The 13,408-nt window shown below is 41.2% G+C and overlaps 1 protein-coding gene and 1 long non-coding RNA gene across 2 annotated transcripts in view; one reads left to right on the forward strand and one right to left on the reverse strand.

Moving 5' to 3' along the window:
• Positions 1-13,408, reverse strand: part of SEMA3C (semaphorin 3C) — a 183,207-nt gene that overhangs the window by 126,434 nt on the left and 43,365 nt on the right. The gene's annotated exons all lie outside the window — the stretch shown is intronic.
• The window catches only part of LOC109315769, a 16,805-nt gene continuing 7,648 nt past the window's right edge, over positions 4,252-13,408 (forward strand). Inside the window, exons 1-2 of the long non-coding RNA XR_002102607.1 lie at positions 4,252-4,620; positions 11,712-11,715. This is a non-coding gene — a long non-coding RNA (uncharacterized LOC109315769). The remainder of the gene's footprint in view (positions 4,621-11,711; positions 11,716-13,408) is intronic.

Consider the following 13,408-nt stretch of genomic DNA (forward strand, 5'->3'; position numbering starts at 1 on the left):
GCATGGGGCATGAGTTATAAGTTGAACTGGCTGCAATACCAAAAATGGAGCTTTTTTTCTAGCATGTCATTCTCCAAAAAGAAGGTATGATTTGTCAGTACACAGACAGGCTAGTATGATTTTATCATACTGTCCCTAGCTCTGACCAATGGAGAAGGGAGAAGAGGTTGCCATCATATATCTGGACTTTTAAAAAGCTGGTGTCTGCAGGAACATCTATTCACCAGACTGCCCCAAGGGATAACAAGGACCAATGGTCATAAACTCCTCCATGACCATTTTAAGCTGGACATAAGGAAAAATTTCCTTATGGTCTGAGCTCCCAAAACCTTCAATAGACTCCTTCCAGATATGGTGCAGGCACCTACTCTGGACTCATTCAAGAAACTTTTGGATGTTTATCTTGCTGGGAACCTTTGATCCTAACTGACTTTCTGCCCCTGGGGCAGGGGCTGGACTTGATGATATTCGAGGTCCCTTCTAGCCCTAATGTCTATGAAAAGAATCAATGGAAGTGCATAGATACAGTACTCTTCTCCAACACAGCCCTACATCTGCACATTATTACATTTAAAATACAGCAAAAGTGCCATTATGCAGCACCCATAGGAAATGGGCAGTGTCAGATAACCAAATGTGCCAGTTATCTGAGAGGCATCTTTGCCTGGTTGGGCAAAGACACCCCTCTCACCCTATCTGGTGCGTCCACAACTCAGATTAACCGTGCTGCCCCTCCCGCCCCTCCCCTGGTGTCAGTGTGCTGTGGGAAAGGGGGGGAGGTGAGCTTCACGCAGGCTGCTTTACCCTGCACAAGCTGCTTTCCCCTGGGCTGTGGGATTCGACAAAACCAGAAGTCCCACTTCCAGTTTCCCTTTTGCCACGTTGACCAGCGTCAGCTGGCATACCAGTTGATAGAGCATGCTGGTTAATGAAGTGCTGGTTAACGTGGCTTTACTGTAGTTAGAGATGGACTCAGGTGATGGACTTGAACTATGAACTTGGACCCAATCCTAAATCCAGAGTTTTGCTTAAACCTCATCTCAAAGAGGAACCTTATGAATTAAAGTCAGTGAAGTCACCAACTTTAAGGCCTTCAGAGTAGCTGTGCCAGTTTCAGAGAATCAAAAACCTTCTCCTTATGTTCCAAATCTTTTAATCATGGAAGCAATTACCTGATTTTACACTTGGATTCACAGTAACAATTGGACACTGGCTGCATTTGTCACCTTGAGGTTGTAGTTTTCATTGTGGTTGGAACTGATAAGAAAGACAATCAGGTGATACTGGGTGGTGACAGTATGAAGGAAATGTTGACCTTTGTAAAAAGCCTGTTACTTTTACAGTTCCCAATGGGGATGCCTAACCCTTCTGCAAGCCCTGCAGGCTCTGTACATCATTAACATTGTACCAGAGTCAGCATTTACCTCACTCTTTTGCCAGTCAACCCACCTGCTTATTAGCTCCCCATGGCCTTGCTTATCACTTATCCACACAATAAATCATGCCGGTCTAGCATGCCAGTTGCTGCTATTTTTACTTCTGCTAATGACAGCCTTTACAGACTAGCTCAGATAATATATTTGTATTGCCTGGTGATATTCTAAAGCAGAAAATGGTCCCTAGCTACAAATCCATTTGGACCAAATCCACGGCCTCACCCAGCCCCCTCTATACACCATCCCCCATCTAGACAGAGCCACTGTGGCTGTCTGGAAGGCAAGATATCACACAGGCTCCTTCCCCCATAGCTCTTCAGAGGGGAGAACTGCTGATCTCCTCTCTACCGCTACACAAGACTCAGCTTAGTCAGGCCACTGTTTTGTCAATGAGAAAAGCAGCTTGCCTAAGAAAACATTGTGTATACTTAGGTTTAGGAGGATCACATTACAATTCATTTTGCAGTTTAGTTAAGAAGTGAACACTACTGTTAGCTCAACTGTAACACTTGTAACAGATATGAGTGAAGTCACCAGTTTTTCAGTAAAATCAGCGATGTAATTCTAGATGCTCCACAGGTCTGAGGCCCACTGAAGACCTCTGGTACTTCTTCTGGTCCAGTTATAGGATTCACTAACAACAACATTGTGGGTTAGCTGTTAGGTTGGTGGAAAGGTTCAGGCACAAATTAACATTTGGGAGATGGTGGGTGCAGAGGGGTCCATAGCTGAGACAAATCTAATATATTAAGGTCTCTTAAAGGACACCATGGTACAACCATAAAATTTTGGCCTGGTCCAAAAAGTGTTTGACTGTTGCTCTACATAGATAGTCCAATAGGATGTAGGTTGCTGTAGTCCTACAGGTGATAATTTTTATCATAAATGATAGCAATAGTTTTATTTTTTTTGGTAACTCACTATTTTCTATTAACAAAAATATGAATAATTTCAATTATGCTATGATCGCTGAGCATAGGAAAAGAAAGAGATATTACATCATGTAAGATATTTGTTTTAGGGTTTCAGCTAAAACTTTTTAGTAATATAATAGTGGTGGAAAATTATGATATCCCCATCTAATAAAATCATAAGGTATACACCAAAAAAAGAAGTGAGTTTTGCCATTTCCTAGCATCTGGGTGAATTTGTGTTTTAGCATTATTTGAATGTAATTTTAAAAATTAAATTGACGAGAATTTTTAAGAGAAAAAACAAAACAAAACAGTTTAATTTTATGTATCTTTATTGGACAAATATGAAATGTTGCTGGCCCCATTCTCTGTATACTTTAGGCAAACTTACATATTTAGTATACAGTAAGTTCTGTCACCCAGGAGCTGACTTTAGAGGCTATTTGCATTCAAAACTAGTTGAGAATATTGAAAAAAAAATGTGTATACTATGCAAGGGTCTATTTCTTACTCCTGTTGGATAGGACCCCATTCCACAAATAGCGTCCAAGTTCAGTATGAATCAGTGGCCACACGAGATGCTTTCTGCATAGTAGCATCATGGGGCATGAACCATGCACAGCAGTAATGAGCTGCACAGCAGTAATGAGCTACTGTGCAGTAGTAACAAGCTACTGTGCAGTCAGCATCACCCGGGAGCCATGCAGAGATGCTACTGCATGGTGACGCTGGCTACCACACAGTCATTTAGTACTTGGGTATAGGGTATGTAAATACTAAATGACTGTGCTGTAACAACTGTGCAGTCAGCATCTCGTGTAGACGTGGCCACTGTGTCAGAATTTACTTTTAATAAAACTGGAACATGTATCGTACTTTCCTCTACTGAATGTATGTGTTCAGAAGTCACTGTTTTGACATTTCATTAATGAAATTGTGGCCAACCTTTTTTGGAAGTAGTTGTAAGCATATAGTAAAGGTGAACAAGCCAGTGCAAGTCTGGGTTCACAGCGAGTGCTGTCTGCTGTATGAGTAAGGCCTGGAATAGACAAGTCTAGTGAATTATACTGGCAACTCATATTGGCAATCACAGTGACCTTAAGTTTCACTTTACATTTTTCTCTTTTGTATGTATAGTCAATTCAAATGGCTCTGATTAGTAAAGTATACCCAAAGCAAATACACTCTGTTGGAATTTCTGGCTCAGTTAAAGTTAGTCCAAGAATGTGGGACATCTCAAGAGAGATTCCAGAAATGTATTCAGGCTTCCTCGATACAGGAAACTTAAATCAGCATACTTGGAGCTTGAGAAGAACATAAATGTGTGAAGCTGAATGAAAATTGTGAGAAAATGGCAGGCTTCTAATACTTCCTACCATACCATGAGTGATGGCATCACTTGCAGATGGCAGTGGTCCCAGACCTATACCAGAAAGCATGTACTTTTGCAAAAGCATCTGAAAACCAAATTTTGGAGCCACCTTTTGCTCATTAAAAATCTCAACCTTATTCTTACTGAAGTCAATGGCAAAAATGCCTACACACTTTAATGCACTAAGACTCTGGCCTTAGGATTGTTTATTTTCATTCAGAAATTGGCTCATTTTCATTAGAAAAATGGTCCATATTAGCCAAAAAAAAATTAAACTGATTTTTTTGGGGGGGGAGGGCAGAGGAGGAACATTTGCAAATTTATGAAGCAGATTTTGATTTTTGTGACTACCTCTACCTTTTATGTGTAATTAAAATATAGATGTAGAATATATTTAATAACATACTTAAAATGTATGGCTCTACAGTGCCAAATTATGAGATAGGGTCATAGGAAAGTAAGGCTAGAAGGGACCTCATGGGAAGGCAGAATTGATTCACACCTTATAGACTAAACAAAGTAGGTAGATATCTATCTATTTATATATCTATAGTCACAAGCTTCCAAGGAACCACACACGGGCATTTAGTTCAGCCCCCTGCTCAAGGCAGGATCACCCCTGATTAGTGCCTGTCTAACCTGGTTTTGAAAATGTCCAGGGATGGAGATTCCACAACTTCTCTAAATAGCCTGTTCAAAAGTTTAATCACCCTCATATCCAAATTCGAAGCAGAGGTATTGCATTTGCTTATTGAGAGTGGCCCCCTCGTTTCTATGTTTCATAGTTTCATAGTTGTTAGGGGCTGGAAGGGACCTTACAGGTCATCGGGTCCAGCCCCCCTGCACTTAGGCAGGAAAGACTGCTGGGATCAGATGTCCCAGCAAAATGGGCATCAAGGTACATTTTGAAGATTGCCAGGGTGGATGACTGTACCACTGTACAGTCGTGTGTTGGATCTTATCCATTCTTCGGTGGATTTTGAGTTGAGGAGGGTGTTTTCAGACCACAAGAAGATTCTAACAGGCGTACGTGTGAGGGACTGTGCTTCAAAATGCTACTGTCCTAGCAGAGTGGCTAATTTCAGCCTTTTAAAAAGATACTGTGATATGGAAAGAACAGAAAAGGTTCTAATACAGTGATATTAACATGCATTTTACACTGTGAGTAGAAGTGTTTGCTATTCTCTCCTAAATTAAGTAATCATATACCTTTAATAGCTCAGTGGCTAGAAATGTCAATCCCTCTATAACATACCATATAATTACAATGGAACTTACTTCCTGGCCTATTATTAAAATTGCCAACTCCTACCATTTATAAGACCCTTTTTCAGTTGCTTTTAACTCAGCCGAGTGTTAGCTGTTGGAGTTGAACTTCACAGGCAGAGCCAGCCTCAGGGAAAATGGTGCCCTGGGCAAAATTATATTTTAGTGCCCCCCCAGGGCCTTCCCCCAGCACCCCCAGTGCCCCCCCAGTCACAATGCTGTATGTGTGGGGTATCTGCATGGGGTGTGTGTATGGAGGGGGCATGGGGGTACATATGTATGGGTGTGTGTGTGTGGGAAGGAAATGAGGCAGTATATGGGGAGTGTGGAGTGCAGTGCCCCACTGGCCCCTGATCATGGTCCTGGGTGGTCACCCACACCACCTACCCCTAAGGCCAGCTCTGTTCACAGGGCTGGCTGTTTGCCTTCAACTGATATTTTTTTCAGAAAATTTCCAGGCACGTTGGCCTTGAAAATAATATTCTCAGGAAGATAGCTGGACCAGTAAAAGACCTGGCAAGGGTAAAATGGAGGCAAAGAAATAATAAAGAACTACAAAGTATCATGGAATAGCCCCTCATCCCCAGTGTGGCACATGTACAGTGGTCAGTGCGGATTAGCCATGCGGTAAGAGTGACACAATTGAGAAACTTCAACATTGTCCATTAACATCAACCAATAAGACAGTGTCCTTAAAGTAGGCCTCACCAACAGTTGACGAACAACAGAAGAAGAGACCTGAAGGTACTTAATATAGATCAGGACTGGGAGGAGACAGTTCACGGTGAACAAGAATAAAGGTGCATCAAGGAGGCAAAAATGCTACAAGTGCTGGTCAGCCATTGGAAGTAAGTATGCAACTTTAGTTTAAACCCCCTTTGTCCATGTGAGGATACGCATGCTCTACATGTAGAATGAAAGGTGCTTATTTAGAGAGCAGCGGTTTCATATCTCCTTGTATTGCCATTATTCATATGTGGACCTGGACTGCAAAGAGAGAATAATGGATTCACTAATGGAATTTTCTGTAGGGCTCATTATTATAGTACCCAACTGCCTGAATAAATTCATTTATTTGTACAACACTCATCAGGTGAAGGGGTGATCTTATTCTTGTTTTGAGAGAAGCATTTGATTAAGACAGATTTAAAAAACAGAATTGTTCTAATTTCAATTGTACTGATTTTGAGAGTTTGGCGTAAGAAATCAGTATCGGTATTTAGCATGATATAAAATTTTATACATTCAAGGTACAGCTTTCACTGACTTCTATTGCAACTGTAAACATATTCAGCACTTTTGCAAATGCTCAAGGGCATCAAGTGTAGCATGCAGAAAATGAGGACTATCCAGTGCAGACATCCCTGAAAATTTCTAATATTGGCCCAGCATTATATTGAAGCTTTGTAGCAGACAGGGATAGGATCCAGTTCCCCAAAGCAGCACTCAAAGCCTAATCCTTAAGACCAGGCTCTTTCTTCCTGCAGTATCTTATTCATCACACACCTTCTAACTGCTGCAACAAATAAAGCAGGGGCTCAACATGAAACAAATCTCCCTTAGTACACAACTCTGATCAATTTTCGGAGTACATCTGAGGTTGTGCACTGAATGAGGCAGGGGTCTTCTGGGCAAAAAAAAGGGTGGTATGCCAAAGGTTTCACTTTTCTGTACACCAACTGCTGTACTTGCTGATCTTTGATAATAATGTTTGGCAGCTTTCCATTTCTTGTACAAAGCAGGGCTCTGACAAAACCCCCTAGAGGCCTTTCTAGGAGACAGAACCACTCAGTTCATAGGAATCTTTTAATGGACTTCAGTGGGCTGTGGATCGGGCTCTAGAAGAGCTGTCAAAAGCGTATGCTTCCTTGCCTTTCACGGTGCAGGGAATATCACAGATCAGCATGTACAAAAGATAATGCTGGGGAATAATCTTTTACACCAAATCGTAATAAGCATTGGGTTTAGTCTGCAAAACTGTTGCGTAGAGATGTAAGAGGTCCTGACCTGGGTATGCTCTGGCACAATACATCACCAATCCAGACCTAAGGTAACCCAGGCCTTTGATGTAAACTGCAAACACATGTACAGCAGAAATTGTACAGTGGTTTTATTTCCTGCTAGAGGAAGTTCTCAATGTCTTTATAGTATCCTTTAACATTTGTTGTAAAATTGCAAACAAGTCCTTTCGATAAAATATCAGATGTGAAAATAATATGTAAAACAAACTATTGAAAGCGTGGTGGAACAAATACATGGAGAGTGTGGCACATGCGTCACCAGAAACGTGAGTTACTTACTTTTGAAAAACTCACAGGGATCTTTGATTCCCACAAATCAGAAAGGACAATTCTGAGAGGGTGAAAAGCTCTTTAAAACCAGTTACTTAAATTGAACACTACATGCTTGAGCAGACTGGAAGTGAAAATACACGCTGTATCTCAAAATGAAAAATACCTCAGGCTGTCCACATTACAGTTAAACAGATGGGAATGGATTGGAGGAGGAGGGGGGAGGGAGGAATGGCTGCCCAAATGTTTCACTCACTTCAAGGGCTCAAACTGAACTTATTTTGGGATTCCTAGATAGTCAGATGGCTTGTTTGCACCACCAGTTTCCAAACAGGACCAGGACAAGATGTACCAAGTCTTCTTCTCATTGTATTGTCTTCTCTAGCTGGATGGGAACTGCAGGAGAAAATCTAGGGAGGCAATCTGTTCTGATAGGAACTCTTGGACATCTTATCAGGCGGTTCAATAAATACAGATGCATGGTACGTTCTAGGTAAGTGTTTAAATAAAAAATCTTGAAAGCCTGCAAGCAAATATATGAGTCACCAAATCATCATTAGCATTTTGCATGATTTGCTTAGTTCAACTCACGCACACTGAGACGCAACTTGACTTGCCAAACCATATGCCCTGGTTTTAACCCCGTTACAGTAATTGTGGCATTCAAAGGAAATACATAGTTACACCAAGAAACAGGAAACCAGCAAATGTGATTAAATATCATCTTTCTGCACATGATAGCAGCTCAGACTGCCAAACTGGGTGTGTCTTCAACCTTGAATCCACAGCTCGCTCTGGTCACAGGCCTGGAGTCCAGCTTTTTGAAATATGGCATGTAAGCAACAGTCTAGAGTCATCCCTATGAGTTGTGTGAGCAAGTGTGATGCCTCAAGGGTCATTAAGAAAGCAGCTTTCCAAAGGTGTAGGGTACCCATTTTTATACCTGGTTGTCCTTTGATATCTGACCTGGTCAGTGGTCCTGCCAATGAGATAAAAGCAAAAGCAGTTTATCAGGCAGGACAGGATCCATCCAGTAACACTGTTGTCTCATCTTCTCTTTTCAGATGAGACAAAAAACTGATCCTGACTGTGGATATTTGTCTACATAAGGCTGTCCTGGGGAAATTCAGTTTGCATATTCCCCACACAAGCTTTATGCAGGGAAAACATAAAACCTGTCCCGTTACAGCTAACATAAACATAAAGGGCCCGATTCTCCGGTGGTATAAGAAAGCACAGCCTCACTTCAGTGGGAGCGGTTTCATATGAGCTATAGGGGTGTTTTACACTGCTTCTTTATTCTATACATATTAAAACAGATTGCAAAAGGAAAAGCCAGAATACACTGAAATCATTCCTTGATGGTGACTCCAGTGTGGCCAACAATAGACCAGCGTCATCTGCAATGAATGAATTACCATTTTGATTAGCTTTTGCAAACATTCATCTTTTGCTGCCTTTAACATTTGATTCAGGCAAGGCAGCCCTTTCATCTAAATGAGTTGCTGATGTACAGTGTACCATTAGCTTATATAAACCTGCTGCTGTAAGCATCCATTAGCACAAGGCTGCTAGTGACATATTGATTTTCAAGCTGGAGCTGCTTCCCTTGAGACTTCACAGCATATGGCCATTTGTTAGAGCTGCTGGGTAAAGCATGTTGATGGTAGAAAAGGAAAAAAAAAAGATCCTTTTTGTAGGTGTAACTTTTTTTTGAGGGGGGGTTCTTTAAATAATGAAACACTGCAAATTCTCTTTTTAGACTGAATGTTCTTCAGTGCAGAGGACCAGGGCAACTTTGATAGTTGTGCGACAGTTAGCAAGCCACAGCCACTACTGCTATCGCCAATAATAAAAGCAAGTTAAACACATTAGAATTCAAAGCCAAAAGCAAAGTACTGAAAATCAGCATTAGGCTCCATCTATTTACAGTAATTGGATTCAGATTTGAGTAAAGATGCCCTGTCAACACGTGACTTGAATCAAAGCCATTAGAGTCAATAGGAGTTATATTCATAGTGGAAAGAACACCGGGGAAAGAGGTTCTGTGTTTGTCTTAAAATACCCCTTCTTTTTCATATACCTGTATATTGACATGTTATTTGAATATGTTTAATCTATGGCAAATGTGGTTTATTTGAGGTTTTGAATAGTAGCACACAAAAATTTAAATGTAGAACAACACAAGACTTGGCAGGGGAAGGGAAGCTGTTAAATTGCCTTTATGCTTCCTGTAACTGATCATTCTGACACTTGAAAGCCACCGCTATATTGAATACCTGCATACATTCCAGCCTCGTCTGAGCAGTAGGTAGCCTGCTGCTCAATGCAGAGAGAAGAAACATATGAAGCAAATACCAAATTCAAAGAGTTAGCTCAATGTCACACAAATGATAATACTTAAAGAATAGTGCAGCCTAGAGGCAAAGGTCAAAGGTGTCATCATTCAATCTCGCAAACCCTTTATTGGCCCTATGAATACAGATTCCAATCTTCTCAGAGATAATTACAATGGTGATAAACCATGCCAGCAAAAATACAGCTGACTACGGGGGTTCAGGATCCCGGTAATCAATACAAAACAAAACGTGCAGAAATGCTCTTGTTAGGCAGCAGATATGAAGAGCCAGACCCTCAGTGGCTGTAAATAGGTAGAACTCCATTGACTGTACTGGAAGCCTATGGTAAGATAGAAGAAGTGTATTGCCATATACTCCTATGGCAGAAGAATTGCTTAAAAATTTCAGAACCAAGTTACAATACTGATGAAGAATGAATATGCCTATGGGTAAATCCCTTAAAGATTCTTGCTAGGTGTTGGGAAACTATCAAGGTTTTAATTCCAAAGATGCTCACTGAAAAATGACTGACTGGATGCGACTATGAAGGGAAGGGTATCTTCTTCAACTTAGATTTTTCAGCACAGGAGATTCTTGCATCAAACTGTTTGGCTTCCTCTCATTATTTCAGGCATTAAACATGAAGCCTTCTGGACCAGCTGCAATCCAATCTGGTCTCACTAATACTTCTAATACAATATTTATAACAAACTGAGAACTGCTTTTGCCCGTAAAGTCCCCAAACTTTCTACTTCTGTTTCATTCCTATGTAAAGATATAGTCACATCAGAGAAGGAAATATGCTAAGGAAAGGAAACTGGGGGCATCTGTAAACTTTAGAGAACCCAAATTGATGGTTTTTAAATACAAGTATTACAAGTAGCTATTCAAATATGTTTTAAAAATACTCCATTTGTAAGTGGTTACTATAGCAGTGTTCAGCATCATCAATTTAGCTAAAGAAGCAGGAGCCAACAAAACAGAATCCCTATTAACATATTTTAGCTATATTATAGGTCCCCCAAAATAGATACTCAGTATTACAGAGGTTATGTCACCAGCCAACTAATGTATGCATACATTTGTACATGTACAAGTGAGGGAGACAGATTTCTCCTCATTTTTCTCCAGGGACCATGCAGCACAGTGAAGGAGAGAGACAGTTTGTGAGTTGAGAATGATTCCTCAAGTCCTCTTCCACCTCCCCCTTTAAAAACACTTAAGACTTTGTTGGAGAAAATTAAACTTCTCAACATATATCAGGATGTTATTCTATTCACCTAGGAACCAAATGTGACCCTTGTGGCAGAAGGTGATGTTATTGCTGGGCTTCCAGGATGTTGCAGAGAGAACAGGTATAAAACAATGCCTGCTGCTCTGCAGGTGGGTTTTGCGTCCTTAGGAGCCCTTCTGACAGTCCAAACAATAGTCCGTAAATGGACTTAAGTGCCTGCAGCTTGGATGTCTGCCTTTACTCCCTTGGGAGCCCATCAACCAGTCCTTGTAACTCAAAATAAACAATCCTAATTCAAACAAGCAAGTAAAGCAAATCTTCAGCTTTTCTCCAGGTGGCAAAGATTGATTGTCAGCAAAGAATAGGGAGTTTCTGAAGACAGAAGCAACCTCTGAACAGGATGCTATACATGTTGCATAGTGGCCGTCTCCCCCCAAAATGGACTCAGTCTAATTCAGCTCATGTTTGCCTGAACAGTATTTATTAGTGAACTTTTTGAAGCAGTTGGACACAAGGTGAATACTCAAGCTATGGGCATATGAACAATTGACTGTGAGGTAAAAGAAAGCTTTTTTATCGTGTGTCAGGGGCTCACGTGCACATGCTTATCCCATGGGAAGTGGGAGCTAACCTGCAGTAGCTTCGGCTTTAGTGAAAAATGGGAAAAATTACTGCATTTTCTTGTTCTCTTATGCCTGAGCATGGGCAGCTGAGGCACAGTAATACCTTGCCCCTCTTGCCCCATAAAAATTGTTCATATGTCTGTAACCCCAGATAGTCTTGTGCCTCCTGAACTAGCTTGGCACATCTTAAATTGTAAAGTTCACGGACTTCCAAAAATACACCACGTGAGATCAAGTCTGGTATCAGTTGCAGTTCTCTCTACCAAAGTAGTCTCATCATTTCACAGGCTGCAGTCACCAGCGGGACAGAACGTGGCAATGTGTCAGCTCCTCGGTAGCACTCGCATTTCTAGGTGAAAGGTTAAGAAACATCTAGCCTCACATCTTATCCCCAGTACTGAGGTTATAGCGCCATGTTTTGGAAGGCGTCCTGTCAGACAGCCCATCTTGTGCACTAAATTACTATGATTTCTGCTTCTGTGTGGAAATTAAAAAGCCAATGACATTTTTCCAAATGTTTAGAGAGTAATCCTAGCCTGTTGGCTTACTTTTCCCCACAGCTGTCCAAAACTGCTCATAAGGCATTGCACCATGAACCAGTAGGCTAATTTTAAAGGTACTGAGTGTAAGAGCACCAACAGGTCCCCTGAAGATCAACACCTCTAAAATATCAGACTGTAAATGAACAACTGCTGTCAGATTTGCCTACCTGTTCACCACACAACTAAAACATTGTTAGGATATTGGGACATCTCAATGCAAGAGACTCAGCATCAGACCAGATTTGGGGGTTTTTAATAGGGAGAGTTGTTTTTACAAGCATGTGTAGAAGCCTAATGCAAAGTGACATAGTCGGGATGGAATTCTACTTCCCTTTGCACATCTACATGGCAGATTTCTAACTTTGTAAGTGGTGTTTTGGGGCCCATGTCACTTGTCTGGGACTTACGTTCAAGTTTGTACACGTGTACCCACATACACACCTGGTAGTGTGCAGCCCTAGAGTGCTCGGTCTATGTACGTGTGCTTATACATTAGTAGTGTAGAGCCAGGGCCAAAAAAGGCAATGTAGCTAGACAACAGCCCTTTGGACACACAAAGGGGAATACATTTCTACCCTACTGGCCAATATGACAAAGTAGTGAAACGCCAATGAATAAATAATAAAGGAATGTGAAGAAAGTAAAAAAGGGGAAAGATAAATCAGCATATAAATAGTCCTATTGGACTAATGAATGAAAAGACATGACTTAATGTAGCTTCCTTCAGTTTTCCTGACTAGGATGTATTTTAATAATACCAAAAGCTGCTAGTGTCATAACGTTACTGGCTTATAGTTCTTGGTCTCACATATATGTTATTCTGCAGATAAACTGTCACATGGAGCAGTGATCTCATCTAAGAATTTTGGCCTCTGTTTCAGTCTTTCTCTAGAGTAGGTAATAAAAAACTGCTTTAAAAGTCCAGATGACAAATTTTCAAGTTGCCAATGCAACTTCACTGACTTCAGTACAATGTGTCTTTGGCCTTAGGTTTCTAGTCTGAGCATTCTGGGTTCCTTTACATAGGCCCAGGACAAGCATTACATATAAATCAGCTTAAGTGGTCAGAAACTGGTTTAAACCTGTAACAGAACATAAATTCAATTCCAAAATGGCTGAAACTGGTTTAAGTTAAATGTTTCAAATCAGGCTTAACTGATTTGGATCAAACTGGTTTATGCAATATCTGCTCCAGACCCTTTCCTAGTTTAAGTTAAACCAGAGTTCCCCAGGGTCCCAGATGCTTTGAAGTCCTGGGCTGGGCTGGACTCTCTGCTCCAGAAAACAGGGCTGGCCCCATCCCTCTGCTCCCTAGCTGGTGCTCTGGCAGAAACTACAGGCACAACAGGGTCTGAGTGCCTGGCTTCCCCCTGCCTCCCCCCACCCTCTGC

This window comes from Crocodylus porosus, unplaced genomic scaffold (genome assembly GCF_001723895.1).
Source record: "Crocodylus porosus isolate Cpor-Errol unplaced genomic scaffold, CroPor_comp1, whole genome shotgun sequence".
NCBI classification, from domain to species: domain Eukaryota; kingdom Metazoa; phylum Chordata; order Crocodylia; family Crocodylidae; genus Crocodylus; species Crocodylus porosus.